The following is a 12,674-nucleotide window of genomic DNA, read 5'->3' on the forward strand; positions in this document are numbered from 1 at the left end:
GAACTACCGAGAGACAAGGGATGATAGAGAGAGATTGGGGGGAAGGGGACGGGGTGAATTTGTATTTGAGTTTGTATTTGTATTTTCCTTTCTTATATAGGAAACAAAGAAACATTACATTACAAAGTGAAATACATCACAAACCATGTCAATCATAAAAATTCATAACAAAATTGAAGAAAGGATGAATTTGAATTCCGTATAGATAGATCTGGCTTCGTCGAAATTAAGTAAAAGGAAACATAACTGAGGGGCTTGCCAAGAACGAATGAATTTAAGAGATTAAAAAAAAAATCATAGAAAAGAGTTAGAGAGAGAAAGAGGGGGGGGGGGAACAATCAGAACGCTACTTTTTTGCTTCACTGGGAAATTTTGTACGATTAAATAATATTAAATTATATTAAAGGGATGGTCCAGGCTGAAAATGTTCATAATAACTAAATAGAGTGAAATCCACAAAGCCAAATGCCGAAAATTTAATTAAAATCGGATAACAAATAAGGAAGTTATTGAATTTTAATTTGTCTAATTTTAAACATTTTGTGAAAACAGTTATTTGCATATGGTCATGATTATTCATTAGGTGGGCTGATGATGTCACATCTCCACTTTCATTGTTCTTATGTTATTACATGAAATCATACACGTTTCATTTCTTCATACATGTGCAAATGATGTGTCTCTATTACGATAAAATAGGTTGCAGCAATAAATAACTATTGCACTTGATCAGTTGCCATCCAATTGTTTTAGCTCTTGGTAAAAAAAGTTTAATAAATCTAGTTTCATATAATACAATACAAAAGAACTGGCGGGGATATGACTTCATCAGCCTATCTCATGAATATTCATAAAGACATGCCTAGAACAGTAGAACTCAGTGTTTCACCGGAATGATAATGCAAATCTTTACAATTCAAATAACTTCGTTATTTTCTACCAGATTTTGATCACATTTTTAGCATATTGCTTTTTGATTTTTTTTCTTTTTATTGAGATTTGAATATCTCTAGCCTGGACCATCCCTTTAAATGTGACCATTGTGCTACTTCTAAAAATTCAAAGAACTACGCCACTGTAATATTGAAATTATGTTCAACGCTTCACCAAAATAATATATCAAAATATAATAACACAACACAAGAAATACATTTAATTATAAAATTATAAAGAAGATTATGGCAATGGCAATTAATGAAAGTGAAATGTATATCTAACACAAAATAATGTATACACTGACAGAGCAACGCACGTTGCTTATTGAATCACCCATTGAAAGTGAATTTCTTCTTCTTTAGAAACCACCCAGTAATGGCTTCCATAAAGTGACAGTGATCTGAAGTCGGGTATCATCTATCGGGAATCCACCTTCATGTCTATCCATTCTACGTCAAAAGATGGCGCTCTTTCATGTCTACATTACACACACATTGAATCACTTGATGAAGATGTGATTTCTGACATTAATAATATCAGTTGAAATCAGAAGTCCTAGCAGTCTACATTGAAGCTGAAATGAAACGATTGATTTCCGTAATGTCAATACGCTAAAGACGCACTCCCTCACTCCTCACTTTTTTCCTTGCACAGAGCAAATATGCAACTAAATAGCTCATGAAATAAATTCGATGAGATTGAGGAATACCCCGCCCCCCCCCCCCCCCCCCCCCATTGCCCAATTGGCAATCATACACTGTTACTTTACAAACATGCATGTCAGGTCAAAATTTTTATGCAAAAGGAAGATCAAATGAAATATTTTCAAACTGAGAATGTCGTCTTCCATTATAATCGTTGGAGGAATCATGTCGGGTTTTTTTTTTGGTGAGGCACCGATCCCTTAGATATGCCAAATAAACTGGAGGTTTCGTGTTGAGATAGAAAGGCCAACGCAAAAAGCAGGGTAAAAACACGGTGTTGTGATCATGTATCAAGATGCTCAAAGCTACCCGTCACAGGCTGAAAATAATATAGAGTGATACTCACTTACCAAAATGCTGAAAATTTTCATTAAAATATGATTACAAAATACTGCTGTTAGATGTTAGTGTATTTTAATGGGCTGGTGATATCACGTCCAGTGCCATAGAAAGGACTTTTCAAATAGCGGGTGCTGGGGGATTCGTTAAAAAAATTGTTAACTAGATGATGCCCGAGGGGATTTCGGTAACTAAAAAAAAAAGAAGCCAAAAAAATAATAATAATAATAAATAAATAAATAAAAAAATAAATAAATAAATAAATAAATAAATAAGTTTCTGCTGCCAAATGTTCCTCTATTTCAATCATTTTTTTTTCTTGTCAACTTGATGGCAATGGAGTGCTTCCTATGTGATAGCATACGCAACACCCTCTGAAAAATCATGAGGGGTGCAGCTTCCGCATTCACCCCAGTACCTCCGCTTCATATTTTATTAAGTTATTAGATTAAATCATATTCCTCTACTATCTGAAGACATGTTTGCATGATAAATATATTACACATTTAGTCAGTAGTCAATTCATGTTTTCCGTTCTTGGTGGACGAAATTTGACGAAATATAATTTTTCCAAAAAAAAAAAAAAAGAATAAGTGCGGATTAGTCTGCAGGCACAGACCCTGATTAGAACTTCGACCAACCAGTGTGCCTCCACGCAAAGACTAGCACATACAAAACTTGCTGTTCCAAGAGAACCTTCTGTACACAAGGCATATAAGTAGGCTGCACATTTAGACTGTCACAAGCCCAGTGCAAAAGCAAAGGATAAAAAATACTCTAGAGAAAAGATAATTGCCTATGTACTGTTTACACAACAAATCACGAAAAAGAAAATGGATTGGAATTACAAATCAAATGAAATATCTTTAATCATAATTAAATTCAATGCGTTCACTTCTGTGAATAATATGGCGTAACATCAACGAATAAATTCATAATGAAATTTCATTTCGAATAACATAAAGTCCTTAGCTGTTATCATTTCGTTGGGGCCCATTGAAGAAAACTGACGAGTTTATCGCGATCAATGGCGAATCCGAACATCGATGACTCATCACTATGACGTCACACTGGAGGGCGATTCCCGAGACTTCTGTCCCGTCCGGAGTTTCCGTAAGCACCCTCAGTACTCACTGTTGATACGGCTCTGCCTTTAGAACCTCGATACCAAAAACCCTACAATAAATAGTAAACATGGAACCACACTTCTAATACATTGATCTAATCACGCAATTGATTCATTAATTAGTTTTGCATAACTAGTTGTCAATAAGTGTCCATGTTTGATTGATGGAAATTCACTTCAAAATTATCCATAAAGTAATCTTTCAAAATACGTTCAATCTTACAAATACATTACAAATTAATTATGCCAATCCCTTATAGATAAACACACAACATGTTCAGGCATAGTATGTAAACAAACCCATTAAACGGACGTAATGTCAAAAATCTGTTAAATAGTTTTAATTTGCAAAATTTAACATTAAATAACTTTCACATATTCTGCAATGAACTTAAAACCTTATTTCGTGCAAATTTCCGTCTTAGTTTTAAAGATTATTGAAATATCCTAGTAGGAAGTAATTTTGACTTACCACGTATGTGGGTTAAAAAATACACCAAGAAATCATCTAAAACTCCTTCCTGACATAGCAGCATAAAATATGATTAGCTCGTCGATAAAACAAATCCATATTATGTGTCTGCTAAAATTATAGCAAAATGATGAAGTTGATATTGCCCCTAAGGCAAAAACAAATCGAGACAAATCATGTCAGCTCCATCCAAACCAATAAAACGTAATGACCAAAATTAATAGGCCTACAGTACACGACGCCGTCGGATCGGGTTTTAGGGCGTAGTTCATTTGCCTAACAAAAGTTTTACAATTAATTTGCATATACGTATGCGCTTCGCCTAGACGTAATGTCCAGTCTTTAAGAAAAGCTCTAAATTAGTAAGATTCATACACTTAACCTTGACATAGACCCTTAACTCGAGTGAAGGGTTTGCCCAGCAGACTAAGTGCGGATAGACATCATCAACTTGTTCATTTTATATTCATGAAGACATGCAGAGGCCCGTCTCATCAGAACAATGAAAGTGCTTAAAATATCAAAAATCTATCATTTCTTATCCGGTTTCAATGACATTGTCAGTATTTTAATTGTCTAATTTTACTTTTTCTATTCAAATCATATTATATCCAAGCCTAGAGTACCCCCTCTTAGCTTCCTTTCTTAGGCACGTCAACCCACATGAAATAATAATATTTGTTGACAACGAAACTACATAATTTTTATCATGTCATCTCTGCCTTCCAGAAGGTGTACGTTGTTCATTGAATCACATGGATCCTTTTAATTTATACAGTCTTTTATATATCTATATAATACACTGAAATATGAAGAGTTAATGGACGAGGTGTAATGTTTAATACTTAATTATTATATTGCCCCCTTTCCTGTCCAAACGACGGTGTAATATTCGCAACAATCACCCTCATGAACATTTGGTATTTGCATACTATACCAGCATGCTGACAATCACCATGTAAAACATTCTCATTATATCTGTAACGTTAAAGGAGAATGAAACTCTTGGAGCAAGTTAGCTTTTGTGAAAGCAGAAAAATCAAAGAATAAGATCAACAAAACTTTGAGTAAAATAGGACTAGCAATAAAAGAGTTATGAGCATTTGAATGTCGAGATCACTAATGCTATGTAGATCCTCCCATTGGCAATGCGACCAAGATCCGTAATGTCACACACGTACAACTCTCCCATTTGGACACTGAAAATATACCCCAAAACATCTCTTTTTGCTAATTCTAATCATATGACAAACGATTCATCAATGATATAATGTTGTGAAACCTCTGTACTTGTCATCTCATAAAGAGAACACCTCACCTTGTGATAGACTCTATAAAAGTGAGAATATAAGTGAAATAAGTACTAAAGTAATGAGGGAGTTGTACGTGTGTGACATCACAGATCTTGTCGCATTGCCGATGGGAGAATCTACATGGCACTAGTGATCTCAATATTCAAGTGCTCATAACTTTCTTATTATTCATTCAATCTTTCTCAAACTTTCAACAATATGTTTCTTTGATTTTTCTCTTTGATATGGATTCAGCTGGTTTCAAGGGTTTCATTCTCCTTTAAATATTTTTTAAATGATATGTTATTTTTCCTGTTTAACCATCCTTGTGATCCCATACAGAGTGTTGTGCATATGAAGAGTTTAGTTGCAAAAGGGGTTAGGTCCACTATGGACCATTTCGAGAAAAAAACATGTTTTTTATTCTCATTTATGTAATGTTAAGTTGGTGGAATGACACTGTATATCACTGAGATGGACACGTGACTGATTGAACTCTCAAATAACAAGTTTATTAACAACCACTTAGCAACCACGCGCATGCGTAAACATATATCATAACCAGGGCCGTAGCTGGAGGGGGGGGGGGTACGGGGGTGTGACACCCCCCCCCCCCAACATTCATGGCAGTCGGCAAAATCATGTACCAGTTGGCAAAATGGAGGATAGGGGAAAAAGAAAGAGGGAAAGAAAGGAAGAGAAAAAAGAAAGAAGGAGAGAGGGGAGAGAAAGAAAAAGAAAGAAAGAAAGAGAGAGAGAGAGGGGGAGAAAGGGGGGGGGGGAGAGAAAGTGAGATAGAAAGAAAGAAAGAAAGAAATAATAATAATAATAATAATAGGCATTTATATAGCGCCATCTATCTAGAAATATTCTATTCCGAGGCGCGTTGTTATTATTATTATCACCCCGGCTTTAGCTCGAGCTGCCTTTCAGCGCTCATGCATTCAAGGAATTAATCCTGCCAGGTACCCATTCACCTCACCTGGGTCGAGTGCAGCACAATGCGGATAAATTTCTTGCTGAAGGAAATTACGCCATGGCTGGGATGAAAGAAAGAAAGAAAGAAAGAAAGAAAGAAAGAAAGAAAGAAAGAAAGAAAGAAAGAAAGAAAGAAAGAAAGAAAGAAAGAAAGAAAGAAAGAAAGAAAGAAAGAAAGAAAGAAAGAAAGAAAGAAAGAAAGAAAGAAAGAAAGAAAGAAAGAAAGAAAGAAAGAAAGAAAGGAAGGAAGGAAGGAAGAACAAAAAAGGAAAGAAAAATAGGGGTACTAACTTCGAAGAAGGTTACGACTTTTAGAGTAAAGACAACCAGTTGGCAAATCCAAGTCCATGTAGCCAGGCTTAGAGCCCTACTAGTCAGCAAAATACAAAGGACAAAACAGATGGAGCTATAATAACACACAAAGTAAGCCCCCGGTCCTCCCCCAATATAATTGAGTTTGCAAATTATACCACAACTCTTCAGTTGGCAAATTCATGAAGACAAGTCTACATCTTGTACACTTGTCTACAAGTTTGCAGTTGGCAAAAAACACAAAAATGTTCCAAGTTATTTTTACTAAATTCTGTCGCCGAAGATTTTTTTTTAATTTATGGTGTCAGAATGTGCTTGGGGTGGGGATGGGTGGGGATGGGGGCAGGTTGGGGTTGCATCATTCCTGGTGCTCTTATTGTCTGAATAATGAGATATATAGTCCTGTTGTATTTTAAGTCCATATTAAGATTATGCACCAAATTATCTCCTCGCACTTCAAGTTATTATTTTTTTATGTAGTGCCATATGCTTTTTTCATGACTATATACTTAAAGTGATTGCCCCCTTTTAAGGCCTTAATGAAACATTTCCAGTCTGTGCTTACGTCCGCATTGGTGTGGACCGATATAGATACAGGGCTGGTGTTAAATCAACACTGGCGTTTTTGCAGTGCACGAATTCCTAAAGACAGTCCTTAAAATGTCCCTTTTTCTGATCTAATTATAACAAATTTTCAGCTCGCGCTTCGCGCTCGCATCACTTAATTAGTGAAATAGTAAATTCCTACAAACAAGCCATAGAATGCCCCTCTTCAGGTCCGAATTCCAAAAATTGTCAGCTCGCGCTTCTCGCCCGCAATATTTCATTAGTGAAATACGTATCATGTTCATGATTACAATGACCACAACAAGTGCTTCATGTACCAGTGTAATTCTTACAAATCAGCAAGCGCTTGGCGCTCGCATTAGATGACTATGATGAGATACGTACGCACTTCATAAATTCCAAAAGATAGTCCTTAAAATGTCCCTTTTTAGGGTTAAGTTATACTAAAAAATTCAGCTCGCGCTTCGCGCTCGCATTGTTTTGTGAGACAGGTACGTATCACGATTACAAAACTTTGCTTATAATGTCCCTTTTTAGGACTGAATATCAAACATTTTCAGCTCGCGCTTCGCGCTCGCATTATTTGATTACTAAGATACATATCCGTTTAATGGCACAGTCCTTAAAATGTCTCTATTAGGTCAGTATACCTGGCAATTGAGCGCGCTTCGCGCGCCCACTTAATGACTCAAAATGTTTGCTGATGCCCCCCCCCCAAAAAAAAAAAAATGCCGTGACCCACGGTACGCCACTGTTAGCAGTAGCACTCTTGACATTTAAGTTGAGACATCTTGCACAGAAGGTCAATTAAAAATTAACAAATCTTTGATTTTGATATTATTAATGCATATAGGGCACTATACTGCAAGTTAGCAACTACGGCACACTAGCCTTTCTATTTTGATCCAAAATGTTTATTTTTACAGTGCAAGTATCTTTGTATATCTTTGTATAATTTACCTTAAAGTATTCACCAAATGCCACTAATTCAATTCTAAAAATTCAAAATCTTTTAGCATGTGATTATTGTAGGGGGGCATATCCCCCATCAGACTCCCCCTGTGCTCACGTTGGCGCTGTCACGCCAAATTTAGTTGGCAAATTTAGCTGGTACACCCCCCAACAAAATGCTTCTGGCTACGGCCCTGATCATAACATGACAACTTAGTGCAATATTCTTATGAGAAACTAAATTATCATGATATACTACTCTATCATGTGAACATAAAATTGATTATAAAAGAAATCTACCTGCCTTCAATTTTTTTCTATATATTCTTTTAAAAATCATAATTGTGGACCTAGCCCCTTTTGCAACTAAACTGAAATGAATCCAATCTATTTTGATTAAAGAAGTGATTATTTCTTTGCCACTTTTATTCACGTTTTCATGAAAATTTTAAATTTTCTTTGTTTTCATCAGAGCAACATAAAATTTAGAGGTTTTGAGACAGAAAACAATAAAATTTGTGAACAATGGACCTAACCCCTGTTGACAAATGAGGTCTTCAGAAGAGTTTCTTTGCATAAGGGGTTAGTTCCACTCCAAAAAATCATTTTTTTTTATTCTTTCATATTGCAATATTCTTATGCGAAACTAAATTCTAATGATACCCCACCATGATAACATAAAATTGGGTATAAAAAATTTTTACCTGTCTTCATCTTTTTCATGATATTCTTTTCCAAAAAAAAATTTGTATGGACCTAACCCCTTTTGAAAAAAAAGGTGATTTTTCTTTGCCATTTTAGTGCACTTTTTAATAGGAATTTCAACTTTTCTTTGGCATCATCTTATAGAGCTACTGAAAATCTATACATTAAGACATAAAAATCAAATTTGATGAAAAATGGACCTAACCCCTTTTCCAAGTGAGCTCTTCATATACATCGGAAGTGATCGACGGAAACATGCAAATAAACGTTCAGGTTGAAAGTGAAAGTTGTTCATTCTAGGGACTGATACAGGATGTAAAACTGCACGTTCAAAACTTGTAGATTATATTCGCATTCATCCACACAGTGAGCAGAGATAGAGGGTGTGAACTTGAAATTATCGGTAAGTTTTGATAATTAGGAATACCCTAATCCGTATTTTCTTTTCATTATTCCGTATTGATAAACTGGAGAACATGTAAGCTAATACTACATAATCCTGAATCACTTCATATGAATTTATAGGCCTACTTTATTAACACTTGGGATACGAGAAATTTCCTAGTCAATAGAAAATCGAATCTAAACATAATCTTGCTGTAGCCTATAACATTGACACTATAAATGTTAGAGGTGAGAGAATTCAAAATATAAGTATGATAAGAGATGAAGAAGGACAATTTTATTAGGACTCGAACATTTGTTAATAGAGATAATGAGGGTGACTCTTGCATGTGGTAAACGAATGTGGTGAAAGAAATAATTTTCGTTCTCGCTGATGTATGACTTTCTGTGATAATACAGCACCCCCCCCCCCCATGGTTATGCACGTGATCAGGAAATTACAAAGAAACATGTTTGAAAGTCTCCGCTTCTTTAAATTTTTCGTTGTTCTTCCTTAATTGGAGCCATAGTAGAATATAAAGTTCACTATCAAACCGTATTCATAAAAAACAAGTAAAGATTGTTTTTGTCTTGTCAATCTGAGACACTACACTCAAAGCAAAATATACAAAATTAGAAGAGATGTATTGTCTATCAACCTGATAATTGTAAACTGATGTTACATACATATTTTGAACATGCAACCAGCTAACTGTGACACCTCATCCCTCTCTTTCCTCTCTCTCTCTCTTTCTTGTATCACTTATCAATATCATGTAAAAGAGAGAGCTCTGGGGCTAGACCCACCCCAAAAGTTCAAGCACCAAGATAAAATTGAGAAAGAGAAAGAAAGGATAGGAAGAGGTGTGAATTATATACACATATTTTTCTTAATTTTCTTATTTTCCTATTATTTTTTATCATCACAAAATAAGCTGTCTTCTTTTGCTCGCTTTCTTAAAGGTCAAGTCCACCTCAGAAAAATGTTGATTTGAATCAATAAAGAAAAATCAGACAATCACAATGCTGAAATTTCATCAAAATCGGATGTAAAATATTAAGAAAGTTATGACATTTTAAAGTTTCGCTTATTTTTAAAAAAATAGTTATGTGAAGCCAGTTATATCCAAATGAGAGAGTTGATGATGTCACTCACTCACTATTTCTTTTGTTTTTTATTGTTTGAATTATACAATATTTCAATTTTTACGAATTTGACGATAAGGACCTCCTTGCCTGAAGCACAAAATGTTAAAATAATGGAATTCCACGTGCTCAGGGAGGAATGATACTTCATTTCACATGACAATGACAAGAAAATAAAAAAATTCATATTTCATATAATAAAATACAAAAGAAATAGTGAGTGAGTGATGTCATCAGTTCCTTATTTGCATACTGACCGAGATGTGCATATAACTGTTTTGTGAAATGAAGCGAAACTTTAAAATGCCATAACTGTCTTATTTTACATCCGATTTTGATAAAACTTTCAGTGTTATGCTTGTTGAATTTTTCTCTCTTTATTCAAAACAAGTTTTTGTTGGGGTGGACTTATCCTTTAACTCCTAATTATGATCCTTTTCATCTTTTGGACAATGTTTGGCCCCCTCATGTTTTTGTTGGTTCATCACCGCATTGACACAAGGCTTTTATATTTGACACAAGTTTCCGAAACTGTGATCAAATTTACCATTTTTGTTTTAATATCATTCAGACTAAAAATATTCCTTCTGGATAAAAATGAAGGGAAATTATAAAACTAATCTGCATTTGTAATAATTCTTTTCTGTATTATCATAATAGTACAAAACAATTGAATTATATTGGATGGTTCAGAACGGAATATCAGAGATATTTCAATAGTTTTGTATAGTAGCCTGGTATGCGGAGGATATCAGTCCTTTGTTCAATGTGCTCTCATATTGAACAGACAACTGATTCAGACAAAAATAAACATTAAAAATGCATCGCTAAAATCATGGACCCTTGTAGGGTCCATGCTAAAACACTCTGTAGATTACAATTCTTGATATCAGTATTAATAGTATATAACCATTATTGTCAAAGTCATGGTCAGTTTTTAAATGTTATTATCATGTACAACATTATTATCATTCTTATTATAGTTATGGTGATTTAGATTGTTCGTTATCATAATCAAAATCATTATCATAAATGGTGACAATTATAATAATAATAATAAAGTAGGTGGCCCTAATGGTACTATTATTATGGTAATATTCACCATCAACGTTATCTAACATGCACAATACTAAAACATTTAAGTTTTATGCAGAAAAGTCTATAGAAAATTCAAATAAAAAAAACGAAAATGCTTTGAAATTTCAAGGCTCAAAATTCTCAAGGCCAAGGCTTGACAGTCCTAGGCTAAGGCTTCGAAAAAGTTGGCTTTAAGGCACTTTGATAATAATAATAATAATAATACCAACATGCTTATATAGCGCATATTACTGCCTAATGCGTCCCTATGCGCTTAATTGGATATTATTACCCTGGCTTTAGCCTCGCAGCCTTTTACAGCGCGATGGCATTTCAAGAAGTAAATTCCTGCCAGGTACCCATTTATCCTACCTGGGTCGAGTGCAGCACAATGTGGATGAATTTCTTGCCGAAGGAAATTACGCTATGGCTGGGATTCGAACCCACGACCCTCTGTTTCAAAGTCCGAAGACTAATCCACTGGGCCACAACGCTCCACAATGGCAATGGTCGAACATCAAGGCACTACAACACTAGTTCTTGATTACAAAAAATGCTTCTATATACTTTCCAAATTTTAGGTCAGGGTATCATTTTTTCAGCTTGCGTTTTGTGCTCGCTCCAACAAAGTTTAGATGTCCGTTTACCAATCCCAGTTTAAAAGTAAGAAAAAAAAAAATTACAGCTCTCTCTCTCTTCTCGCTTGTATCAGAAGTTTAGTAAGAAATCTATTTTGTTCACAGTTAGAAAAAGGTGCTAAAAAAGTCAAGGTTAAAACTCGGAAAAAAAATTCAGCTCGCGCTTTGCGCTCACGTATTTTGTGTAGTTAGATACCTATCCTCTTAAGGGTAACAAAATATTAATTTCCTATTGTTTAGTTGGAAAATTAAAATTTTAAGCTTATGCTTCGCGCTTGTATCAATATTGTTTGAGTAAATACATATCATGTTTATGTTTACAAAAGTGCTTTATTGCTCACATTGATTGGTACATGTAGTATATGTATTCTTCTCATGTGTTACATGGAAACATTCATTAACAGGTAGCTTTTCAGATCAATATATTAAAATTTTCAGCTCCCGCTCGCAATATCCTCTACATGAGCCACTGCAAAACTGTTATTATTAGCTCCCTTTTTAGATTAGTGTATTGAAATTTTGGCTCGCGCTTCGCGCTCCCATTAATTATTTAATTACATACGCATATTGTTCATGAAAAAAAAAAAAAACTGCTCAGAATATCAAAGTTTATATCACTATACATGAAATATAAAAAAAGATAGCTCGCGCTTTGTGCTCGCGTTATTTCTTAAAGCCTTATTCTACTATCTTGTGTGGACGCACAAACCTGAGATGTAGTTAAAACTTCGGTCTTTTGAGAGAAATACCCCCTAAAAATTAGCTCATGGCGGCCAATCGGAAAAAAAATAATAATTTGTTTCTGCCGATCATTATTATTGTAAGATATGTGTTCTATTCCCCGGATAACAAAAAAAAAGTATTAAGCTCTTGCTTTAGCTTTAGATTCCCATCATCCATTAGTGAGATAAGTATATCCTCTCAACAATTTTCATGCCTCTTAAAAAGTGTTCAAAGGTTTCCAATTCTGGTCACTATAATAAGATTTTCACCTTGGGCTTTGGACTCGCATCAATCATAAAATTAAGATACACAAATTGTTCTTTA

The 12,674-nt window shown here is 34.7% G+C and overlaps 1 long non-coding RNA gene across 1 annotated transcript; it reads right to left on the reverse strand.

The window, feature by feature from the left end:
• Positions 1 to 2,817: 2,817 nt before the first annotated feature.
• Positions 2,818 to 3,959, reverse strand: LOC135154458 (uncharacterized). Its single transcript, XR_010293837.1, has 2 exons — positions 3,578 to 3,959; positions 2,818 to 3,155 (listed from the first exon to the last, which is right to left on the reverse strand). It is a non-coding gene; the product is annotated as an uncharacterized LOC135154458 (long non-coding RNA).
• Between the last annotated feature and the right edge of the window lie 8,715 nt (positions 3,960 to 12,674).

This window comes from Lytechinus pictus, chromosome 6 (assembly GCF_037042905.1).
Source record: "Lytechinus pictus isolate F3 Inbred chromosome 6, Lp3.0, whole genome shotgun sequence".
Lineage (NCBI taxonomy): Eukaryota > Metazoa > Echinodermata > Echinoidea > Temnopleuroida > Toxopneustidae > Lytechinus > Lytechinus pictus.